The following is a 12,537-nucleotide window of genomic DNA, read 5'->3' on the forward strand; positions in this document are numbered from 1 at the left end:
TGGTTCATGACTTTTTATTTTTGGGAAGATAATTTCATTTAAATTTTGGGGACCGCGGCTCCCGTTTGGGTTTCCTTTCCAAAGCCCAATTTTGGGCAATTTTTTCGAATTTGGGAATACCCCGAATTTTTCGGAAATGTTGTCTTCCAAACCCCTTGGAATAGGTTGGCTTATTTCGAGATTAGCCCGGGACGTAGCCCCACAAAAAATAGTCTAAAGGGGGTTAAACCAGATCTTGGGGGCCCAAATTTAGGGGTCCATTTCGGGAATTGAATTGTTCTCCGAATTTTTCCCCTTTTAAAATCCAAAAATCGGAGTTGTGGGAATTTTAGCCCCTTTTTTGTTAAAACCCAAATTGATCAATTTTTAAAGAAATTATTTTAAAAAAGTTAAAAGTAACCTTAACGCCCCCAAAAAAAAACCGATGAGTTTTTTGAAAATTTTTGGTTTTTTTTTTTTAAAAAGTTTCAACCCAAAAAACCCCCGATATATAAAATATACATAAATGTGTATGTAATAAATAATTAGCTCGAATGAGGAAAGAAAAGTAATGTGCAAAATAAAAAATATTGTATGTACATATGTCACGCGGAAGCTGCACACATTGGTACATACAAGTACATAAGTGTAATGCCTTTTTTCTCTCTCTTTTTATTCTTTTATTATTTCTTTGCTAGTTTTTTATTACCTACCTTTGCTTGGATGTTATACGCGATCCAGCTTGTTGCTTTATAGCCCAAGGGGTATCGCTGGAAATTTGCAAGCAACGAGTACTTGTCTTTGTGAATTGTTTTTGTTATGGTTTTTGGGTGTGTGTTGGAAGACACGATTTGAACATCAAGCTGGGTGATTTCGTATTATTATGCGTTATAACTTTATGCTAAATTTTGTTATGTATGTACCATATGATAGTGTATGCATATAAATATGTACATATGTATATTAAAATGGAAGAATTGCAATTTTAGGAGGATTTGCTTATATGTATATACATATATATATGTATGTTTTCTTTTTTGTATGTAAGTATGTATATATTTCGTTTTCTTTTGTATCTTCCGCTTTTGCTTAGGGTTTGAGCGATCCTGCTTGTTGCTTTTAATTATAGCCCAAGGGGTATCGCAAAATTATCGCAAGTTATACTTGACTTAGGATTTTTTTTTTTGAAATTATAATGGTGTGCCTAACGACACAAGCTAAGCAAACGGCGGGTACTGTACTTTTTTTGCAGTTAATATTTTTTTTTTGTAGATATATACATATATCGAACTGTTAAGAACAGTTAACGGTGTACCGAAATACCGTCAAATCTGTACCTCAACATACATATATATGTGCATAAGAATTGAATTTATATATTTTTATATCTTAAAGTAAATATGGAACGGACTCACTTTTATTTCCGCCAAGGGTTTTGGGTCATTGAACCTTTACTCATTGTTTCTTTTAGTTCCTTATTCAGTTTTTTTTTTTATACTCTCGCAACAATGTTGCTAAGGAGAGTATTATAGTTTTGTTCACATAACGGTTGTTTGTAAGTCCTAAAACTAAAAGAGTCAGATATAGGGTTATATATACCAAAGTGATCAGGGTGACGAGTAGAGTTGAAATCCGGATGTCTGTCTGTCCGTCCGTCCGTCTGTCCGTCCGTCCGTCTGTCCGTCCGTCCGTGCAAGCTGTAACTTGAGTAAAAATTAAGATATCATGATGAAACTTGGTACACGTTTTTCTTGGCTCCATAAGAAGGTTAAGTTCGAAGATGGGCATAATCGGCCCACTGCCACGCCCACAAAATGGCGGAAACCGAAAACCTATAAAGTGTCATAACTAAGCCATAAATAAAGATATTAAAGTGAAATTTAAAACAAAGGATCGCATTATGGAGTGGCATATTTGGACGTAATTTTTTTTGGAAAAGTGGGCGTGTCCCGCCCCCTACTAAGTTTTTTGTACACATCTCGGAAACTACTATAGCTATGTCAACCAAACTCTATAGAGTCGTTTCCTTCAGGCATTTCCATATACAGTTCAAAAGTGGAAGAAATCGGATAATAACCACGCCCACCTCCCATACAAAGGTTATGTTGAAAATCATTAAAAGTGCGTTAACCGACTAACAAAAAACGTCAGAAACACTAAATTTTACGGAAGAAATTGCAGAATGAAGCTGCACCAGGCTTTTTTTTAAAAATTGAAAATGGACGTGGCCTCGCTCACTTATGGACCAAAAACCATATCTCAGGAACTACTATACCGATTTCAATGAAATTCGGTACATAATATTTTCTTAACACCCTGATGACATGTACGAAATATGGGTGAAATCGGTTCACAACCACGCCTTCTTCCAATATAACGCTATTTTGAATTCCATCTGATGCATATTCTGTATAATACGAGTATATATGTACATTAGGAACCAATGATGATAGCGGAATAAAACTTTACAAAAATACGGTATTTGAAAAATATGTAAATGACGTATAATGAAATCTCGATTATCACTTTATCATGCGAGAGTATAAAATGTTCGGTGACACCCGAACTTAGCCCTTCCTTACTTGTTTCCTCTTATGTACGTCCAGCGCTGTCCCTGAAGATTTGCTGTCTTTCTCTTTGTTGTTTTTTGGTGTAGTCTCCCGCGACTATTTATGGCAATTGTGATTTGTATATATGTAAATATGTATGTTATCGTCTGTTTGCAGTTTTAGTTTTAATGTTCGTATGTTTGTTGAACTTTGTAATTTTACCGCGCCCGTTTTTTATGTTAGAAGGGTTTGGTTTTGTTGTTTTGGTTTTTAGTTTATTTCGCGCCCGTTTTTGATTTTTCGTTTTATGTTTTTTAAGCTTTGCTGTATTAATACCGCGCCCATTTTGATATTAGTAGGTTTTTTGTTGTTTTTTCACTCACTTTATGTTTCAATTTCTTTTATGTATCTTTACACGTCACTTTCTATTTTTCTTATATTTAAATTTCTTTTATGTACTTATATTTTCACGTCACTTTCTGTTTTCCGTGATTCTGGGATGTTTTTTTTTTTTTTTTTACTGTAATATATGTATTTTTCTTTATTTCACTTTAACTTTGTCATAGTATGTTCACTTCAGGGTTTTGTTTTATTTTATTTTATGAATTTTGTGCTTCAGACACTGCACTTGCGCACTTGCACCAGGAAGTTATTAAATTATTATTTTTTTTTGCTTAGGTGCCTTTCTGAAAGGCTCGAAGGACCATTTAGTAACGTATGTCACTAGTATACTTACGTGCTATAATATATGTACGTGGTATAATATACCTATGAGTTGGAGAATAAAACGCACTGAGTTCGGATTTCCACACTCATTATAAAATATTTATTTCACTACGTATAATGTGACACGATATAATATTGTTTTATTGTGTGCGAGAATATAACACGGTTGGTTGAAGAAAGTTCACTTTTGGACACTGTTGGCGAACTCAGTGCTTCCCGTCACTCCCTTCACTTGGCGATTTGTTAAAACCAGAAATTGCGGCGATTGTTGCGGTTAAAATTAAAAACTAAATGTCACGGACGACTGCTTTGCTTCACGGTTGCAAACGGTAAGAGACCGATCCCGGTCGGATCAATCCCTTTTGAAGGTTTGGGTGGTGAATAGATCCTGATTACGATCGTGATAATAATGGTTGTTGTGTTGTAGTGTTGTAGTAATGATCGGTGTTAAGTACTGTGTTTGATGCGTGTGTGTGTATTGGTGTATGCTGTGAAATGTTGGGTGATGAGGTGTTGTGACGTGACGTGATGTGATGTGAAATGTTGCAGTTCATAGGTCATGTGAACAAGTAGTAATCCATGCCAAATTTCGCGAAGACACCACGTCAAATGCGAAAGTTTTCCATACAAAGCCCTTAATCTGAACAATTTCTTCTGATATTACATTATTTTTATAAACAATAACTAATGACAAATTTCTTGGTGAGGCAGTTTCCCATACAAGAACTCGATTCCGATCGTTCAGTTTGTATGGCAGCTTTATGCTATAGTTAACCGATCTGAACAATTTCTTCGGAGATTTCATTGTTACCTTAGAAAATAATCTGTACCAAATTTCGTGAATATATCTTGTCAAATGTGAAAGTTTTCCATACAAGAGCTTGATTCCGATCGTTCAGATTGTATGGTAGCTATATGCTATAGTTAACCGATCTGAACAATTTCTTCAGGGATTTCATTGTTACCTTAGAAAATAATCTGTAGTAAATTTCGTGAATATATCTTGTCAAATGTGAAAGTTTTCCATACAAGAGCTTGATTCCGATCGTTCAGATTGTATGGTAGCTATATGCTATAGTTAACCGATCTGAACAATTTCTTCAGGGATTTCATTGTTACCTTAGAAAATAATCTGTAGTAAATTTTGTGAATATATCTTGTCAAATGTGAAAGTTTTCCATACAAGATCTTTATTCCGATCGTTCAGATTGTATGGTAGCTATATGCTATAGTTAACCGATCTGAACAATTTCTTCGGAGATTTCATTGTTGCCTTAGAAAATAATCTACACCAAATTTGGTGAAGATACATTGTCAAATGTGAGAGTTTTCCATACAAGAACTTGATTCCGATCGTTCAGTTTGTATGGTAGCTATATGCTATAGTTAACCGATCTGAATAATTTCTTCGGAAATTTAATGGTTCCTTATAAAATAATCTGTACCAAATTTCGTGAATATATCTTGTCAAATGTTAAAGTTTTCCATACAAGAGCTTGATTCCGATCGTTCAGATTATATGGCAGCTATATGCTATAGTTAACCGATCTGAACAATTTCTTCGAAGATTACATTGTTGCCTTAGAAAATAATCTATACCAAATTTCGTGAATATATCTTGTCAAATGTGAAAGTTTTCCATACAAGAACTTGATTCCGATCGTTCAGATTGTATGGCAGCTATATGCTATAGTTAGCAGATATCGGCCGTTCCGACAAATGAGCAGCTTCTTGAAGAGAAAGTGACGGTTGCAAAATTTCAAAACGATGTCTTAAAAACTGAGGGACTAGTTCGTATATATACAGACAGGCAGACGGACAGACGGACAGGGCTGGGATTTAGATTAGCATCCCCGGATTTCGGGGATAAAATGGGTGTCACTGGAAAGGTGGCGTTCTCCAGATCACGAAAATATATACATTTAGTTGCCGCTGACTTATAGTTTTTAAGATATTTGCATTTAAAGATGAAAAATTGGCAAATTTTATATTGATAATTTGCTTATTGTGAATAACTTTTTCACTTATATTATGCACTTTTCACTTACTAACACTTCACTATAACGTTTTTGTATATAAATTTCTTTAATATTTATTGCAAATAAAGCTCTATTTTAATTATTTAATTTTAGTTAAATTCACAGCATTTTCACAACAAGAATAGGGTTGCATACTAGCAAATAAATGGTATTGCCATATCTGCCTAGTTGTCAACAAAAGAAAATAAGCAAAAACATTATACCCCAAATACCCCAAATACCCCAAATACCAAAGGAATTCTACGCGAAAGAAATCTGAACACCCCGGTGTTGGATCGGCCAGGGTTATTTTTTTTGAAATGCGGCCGAAGGCCGCCAGTACAGAAAGGAATTCTACGCGCAATAACTCTGAACACCCCGGTGAAGTGCGGCGCTTCAAAAAAAATAACCCTCGTCGATCCAACACCGGAGTGTTCATAGTTATTGCGCGCAGAATTCCTTTCTGTACTGGCGACCTTCCGCCGCGCTTAAAAAAAAATAACCAAAATACCAACCTTAAGTTTGTTTTTGGTTTTATTTATGACAAAATATTTTTTATATTAAAATTTTTTCAGGTATTTGGGGTATAATGTTCTTGCTTATTTTCTTTTGTTGACAACTAGGCAGATATGGCAATACCATTTATTTGCTAGTATGCAACCCTATTCTTGTTGTGAAAATGCTGTGAATTTAACTAAAATTAAATAATTAAAATAAAGCTTTATTTGCAATAAATATTAAAGAAATTTATATACAAAAACGTTAAAGTGAAGTGTTAGTAAGTGAAAAGTGCATAATATAAGTGAAAAAGTTATTCACAATAAGCAAATTATCAATATAAAAGTTGCTAATTTTTCATCTTTAAATGCAAATATCTTAAAAACCATAAGTCAGCGGCAACTAAATGTATATATTTTCGTGATCTGGAGAACGCCACCTTTCCAGTGACACCCATTTTATCCCCGAAATCCGGGGATGCTAATCTAAATGTTACCCGACGGACAGACAGACGGACATGGCTAAATCGTCTCAGCTCGACATACTGATCATTTATATATGTATATACTTTATAGGGTCTCCGACGCTCCCTTCTGGGTGTTACAAACTTCGTGACAAACTTAATATACCCTGCTCAGGGTATAAAAACAAACAGTTCACCCAAAGCATTACAGCGAAGCAGCCTAGGACTGGGAGAAAGAGCCGCAGAAACAGACATACACACATACATACATATACACTCATATTGCCCCCAAAACCCCCTGGCGGAAATCAAAGTGAGTTGTATCGTTTCCTTTCAATTTATATATTTTCATATGTAAGTAAAATTATTCTTTTTTAATAAAATAGTTTCTTTACATTTTTATACCCTGACCAGGGTATATTAAGTTTGTCAAGATGTTTGTAACACCCAGAAATAAGCGTCGGAGACCCTATAAGGTATATATATAAATGATCAGTATGTTGAGCTGAGATGATGAGTCGATTTAACCATGTCCGTCTGTCTGTCTGTCCGTCCGTCCGTCTGTGTATATACGAACTAGTCCCTCAATTTTTAAGAAATCCTTTTGAAATTTTGCAAACGTCACTTTCTCTTCAAGAAGCTGCTCATTTGTCGGAACGGCCGATATCGGACCACTTTAACATATAGCTGCCACATAAACTGAACTATCGGAATCAAGTTCTTGTATGGAGAAAGGTCTTTCACATTTGACGATGTATCTTCAAAAAATTTGGTACAGAATATTTTCTAAGCCAACAATGTAATCTTCGAAGAAATTGTTCAGATCGGTTAACTATAGAATACCTATAGCTGCCATACAATCTGAACGATCGGAATCAAGCTCTTTTGACAAGATATATTCACGAAATTTGGTACAGATTATTTTCTAAGGAACCATTAAATTTCCGAAGAAATTATTCAGATCGGTTAACTATAGCATATAGCTACCATACAAACTGAACGATCGGAATCAAGTTCTTGCATGGAAAACTTTCACATTTGACAAGATATATTCACGAAATTTAATACAGATTATTTTCTAAGGTAACAATGAAATCTCCGAAGAAATTGTTCAGATCGGTTAACTATAGCATATAGCTACCATACAATCTGAACGATCGGAATCAAGTTCTTGTATGGAAAACTTTCACATTTGACAAGATATATTCACGAAATTTAGTACAGATTATTTTCTAAGGTAACAATGAAATCTCCGAAGAAATTGTTCAGATCGGTTAACTATAGCATATAGCTACCATACAATCTGAACGATCGGAATAAAGATCTTGTATGGAAAACTTTCACATTTGACAAGATATATTCACGAAATTTACTACAGATTATTTTCTAAGGTAACAATGAAATCTCCGAAGAAATCATTTAGATCGGTTAACTATAGCATATAGCTACCATACAAACTGAACGATCGGAATCAAGTTCTTGTATGGAAAACTCTCACATTTAACAATGTATCTTCACCAAATTTGGTGTAGATTGTTTTCTAAGGCAACAATGTAATCTCCGAAAAAATTGTTCAGATCAGATTACTATAGCATATAGCTTTCATACAAACTGAACACATAGTTACTAAAAGAAATGCACATGTGAAGGGTATATTAGCTTCGATGCAACCTAAGTTAACGTTTTTTCTTGTTTTTATAAATATTGTTTTTTTACTAAATAATGATGAAATGCACAAATGATTTACAACGTCTTAAAAGAACGCATCTATATCTATATGTATATATATGAATGTGTGTGTGCAATGTATACATGTATGCACATATACATATATTCATTTCCTACAAATATTTAAATTTATTCTATGTTTTCATTAGTAAATTAATATTTTTGCATAGATCTTTTATTTTTTTTCATTCTTTTATTCGTTATTTTCATTGGGTACATCAGTAATTACTGTGGTTGATTGTAAAACCGAGACAACAGGCTTATGATACGAGAAATACGATACATATATTTTAGAATTAAAATTAGACAGAAATCTAGAAAAAACTGCATCGGTTGTTGTTCCATGTCTTGTAGTTGGCTCATTACGGTCATTATTCATTTGTAATTCTAATTTATCTCAATATCATCTTCGGATGCGAAATTGATATTGAAATCTCCTGCTACGATTAGTGGCAACGTATGATAGTTTTCTCCTAGTTCTTCAGAACCTACTCGACCATAAATCATAAGTCTTCTGTATATAAACTTTATGATATTATTAACTGTGTTATTGGGCGAAATGTAAACAACTACCATTATGATGTTTGTTCCATCGTCCAAAACACAGTGAGCAGCACATATGTATATCACCAATTGATGACTGACCAATATCAACTTCACGAATATGTCGTAATAGAATGTCCATGTTCGAAGTTACTATATTCGAGGTATCATTCGATTTCTGATAAATTGCCACTCCTGCTGATCTAACATTTTTACGCTTTAATTTCGCAATACAATCAAAATTCGGGATGTCAATGTTTTCATCGTCATTTGACCAGGTTTCTGATAAAAACAGGATATTGCTTGAATCAATTGCGGGATCGCTCAATCCGATACGTGTTTTCTGAGACTTTGGCAATTAAAAGTAACCATGGACAACTTTTTTCTGTCATTCATAAAATCGAGAATCGTTCTACCTATTGTTGACAATGTGTTCAACGATAATCGGCGAAATTCATCTTGTAAAGATATGATCGATGTATCATTTTTTCGCCCATGATAAAATCTATTATCATTGTCTTTTGGTACTATGTAGAGTCCGTCAATACTGGTAACTCGTGATAGAGCAACATAAAGTAATGATAAAGAATGAGTCCTTTGATATTCATAAACTACTTCATCGAATGTTCCACCTTGAGATTTATGAATTGTCATGGCACATCCTGATACTAAAGGAAAATGATTACGTTTTGCATTTACTGTTTTGTTATTATTCATGGCAATGGTAGATGTTCTGCGTTCTATTGGGACGGCATGTTTATCAATATTATGTGCCGCAACGTAAGCGGAAGCTTTTTGTCGAAGTTTTCTACCAACTTTTTGTGTTTAAAATCTTGTCTTGAATCTGTTGTCACACACTTTTTATGCACAATTTCCGTACGTAATTTCTTCTTAGTTGGTGGTCCTAAAGCACCGCTTTGATACTCGGAGTCTGTGTCACTTTTCTCCATAATTTGTTATTATTTACCCGAAAATTCACATAACACAAACTTTAAAATAAATTTACAATTTTATTCACTTTAAACGTAAAATATTGAATGTATTGAACAATATTAATTCATAAAATGGTTCAAAACGCAATAAAATTACAGTAAATTACAATAAAATAACCAAACTATCACCGTTCGCGTAACGCTAGTAAACTCGCAAACGAATTACTGACTGAAGTATACACATATTTAATTTCCCAGCTGTAAGAGAAAGAAAGAAAAATGTGCGCGCGCACTGCTGACGCTTGCCTATATCCCCCACCAATTACCGTTCGCCTCGCCTGATCACACTTTTCGTAACGCGTTTGTCAGCTTACTCCCCAAACCAAGCGCGCGTAAAGAAGTTTCACTTCAAAAAAATTACATATGGAATTTCGTTAGTAGTAGAGTAGACTATAACATGATTATATGTACATATGTGAAAAGTGTTTGTTCAATTTCTAAATATTCTAAATTAACAACGTATTTTTCTCAAGTTTTATAAACAGATGGTGAGATTTTGAATGGTTTTTGTTAGGAGTATGATCGCTTTTACAATGATTACACAGTTGAAATTTGTTTATTATTTTAGTGATTTACTTAAGATAATTAGGGTAATACTTGCAGTACTGTAAATTAAAACATTTGCAACTTTATCAACACCTTGATGAAGTCCACTCAAATGGATTTCAATTATTTTCATTTTAAAGCCCACAAACTCTGTAATATTTTCTAATTTCTTTGTACACCGATTAATCTTATTACGGTTTATTATTAATGTCTTCTAAATGTTTTGGAATTCTATAAAATCGTTATCATTTGACATAAATATGTCTGTATTATTTTTTAGTAAATTCTTCTTCTTTACTGGCGTAGACACCGCTTACGCGATTACAGTCGAGTCAATTGGATATTCCAAGCGAAGCCAGGCCCTTCTACACTTGGTCCTTCCAACGGAGTGGAGGTCTTCCTCTTCCTCTGCTTCCCCCGGCGGGTACTGCCACGAATACTTTCAAAGCTGGAGTGTTTTCGTCCATTCGGACAACATGACCTAGCCAGCGTAGCCGCTCGTATATCTCGTAAAGGACCATAAATCTTTCGCAGAACTTTTCTCTCGAAAACTCTCAACATCGACTCATCAGTTGATGTCAGCGCCCAAGCCTCTGCAGCATATAGCAGGACGAGAATTATGAGCAACTTATAGAGTTTGGCTTTTGTTCGTCGAGAGAGGACTTTGCTTCTCAATTGCCTACTCAGTCCGAAGTAGCACCTGTTGGCAAGAGTTATCGTGCGTTGGATTTCCATGCTGACATTGTTGGTGGTGTTTATGCTAGTTCCCAAATATACGAAACTATCTACAACTTCAAAGTTATGACTGTCAACAACGACGTGAGAGCCAAGTCGCGAGTGCGACGACTGTTTGTTTGATGAAAGGAGGTATTTCGTCGTGCGCTCGTTCACTACCAGAACCATTTGCTTTGTTTCCTTGTCCAGTCTGGAGAAAGCAGAACTAACGGCGCGGGTGTTAAGGTCGATGATATAAATATCATCGGCATACGCCAGCAGCTGTACACTCTTATAAAAGATTGTACCTGCTCGATTAAGTTCTGCAGCTCGAATTATTTTCTCCAGCAGCAGATTGAAGAAGTCGCATGATAGTGGGTCGCTTTGTCTGAAACCTCGTTTGGTATCGAACGGCTGGTAGAGGTCCTTCCCGATCCAAACGGAGCTTTTGGTGCTGCTCAACGTCATTTTACACAGCCGTATTAGTTTTGCAGGGATACCAAATTCAGACATCACGGCATAAAGGCAACTCCTTTTCGTGCTGTCGAAAGCAGCTTTGAAATCGACGAAGAGTTGATGTGTGTCGATTCTTCCCTTCACGGGTCTTTTCCAAGACTTGGCGCATGGTGAATATCTGGTCGATTGTTGATTTGCCAGGTCTAAAGCTACACTGAAAAGTGTGTTTGTTGAGGGTGGGCTTTAATCTTTCACATAATACGCTCGATAGAACCTTATACGCGATGTTAAGGAGGCTTATCCTACGGTAGTTGGCGCCCATTGTTGGGTCTCCCTTTTTGGTGGACTGGGCAGAGCACACTTAAATTCGAATCGTTGGTCATGCTTTCGTCCGACCATGTTTTACAAAGAAGCAGATGCATGCTCCTCAGCAGTTTTTCGTCGCAGTGTTTGAATAGCTCGGCCGGTAATCCATGGGCCTCTGCCGTTTTTTGTTCTTCAGGAAGGTAATTGCTATTCGAACTTCTTCATGGTCGGGCAATGGAACGTCTGCTCCACCGTCATCGATTGAGGAATCGGGTTCGGCTTCTCCTGGCGTTGTACGTTCACTGCCATTCAGTAGGCTGGAGAAGTGTTACTTTCATAATGTAAGTATGCTGTGGGCATCGGTGTCTAGTTCACCGTTGAGGGTTCTACAAGAGTATGCTCCGGTCTTGAAACCTTCTGTAAGCCGCCGCATTTTTTCGTAGAACTTTCGAGCATTGCCCCTGTCGGCCAACTTATCAAGCTCTTCATACTCACGCATTTCGGCCTCTTTCTTCTTCTGTCTGCAGATGCGTCTCGCTTCCCTCTTCAACTCTCGGTATCTATCCCATCCCGCACGTGTTGTAGTCGATCGTAACGTTGCGAGGTTGGCAATCTGTTTTCTCTCCGCTGCGATACGACACTCCTCTTCGTACCAGCTGTTCTTTTGCATTTTCCGAAAACCAATGGTTTCGGTTGGAGATAGACGTAAGGAGTTTGAAATGCCGCCCCACAGTTCCCTTATACCGAGTTGTTGACGAGTGCTCTCAGAGAGCAGGAGTGCAAGCCGAGTAGAATATCGTTCGGCTGTCCGTTGTGATTGTAGCTTCTCGACGTCGAACTTTCCTTGTGTTTGTTGACGTGAGATTTTTGCTGCACAGAGGCGGGTGCAATTTTGGCTGCAACAAGATAGTTGTCCGAGTCGATGTTAGGACCTCGGAGCGTACGCACGTCTAGAACACTGGAAACGTGTATTCCGTCTATCACAACATGATCGATCTGGTTGGTGGCTTTTCGATCCG

The sequence above is a fragment of the Bactrocera neohumeralis genome, unplaced genomic scaffold (assembly GCF_024586455.1).
Source record: "Bactrocera neohumeralis isolate Rockhampton unplaced genomic scaffold, APGP_CSIRO_Bneo_wtdbg2-racon-allhic-juicebox.fasta_v2 cluster09, whole genome shotgun sequence".
NCBI classification, from domain to species: domain Eukaryota; kingdom Metazoa; phylum Arthropoda; class Insecta; order Diptera; family Tephritidae; genus Bactrocera; species Bactrocera neohumeralis.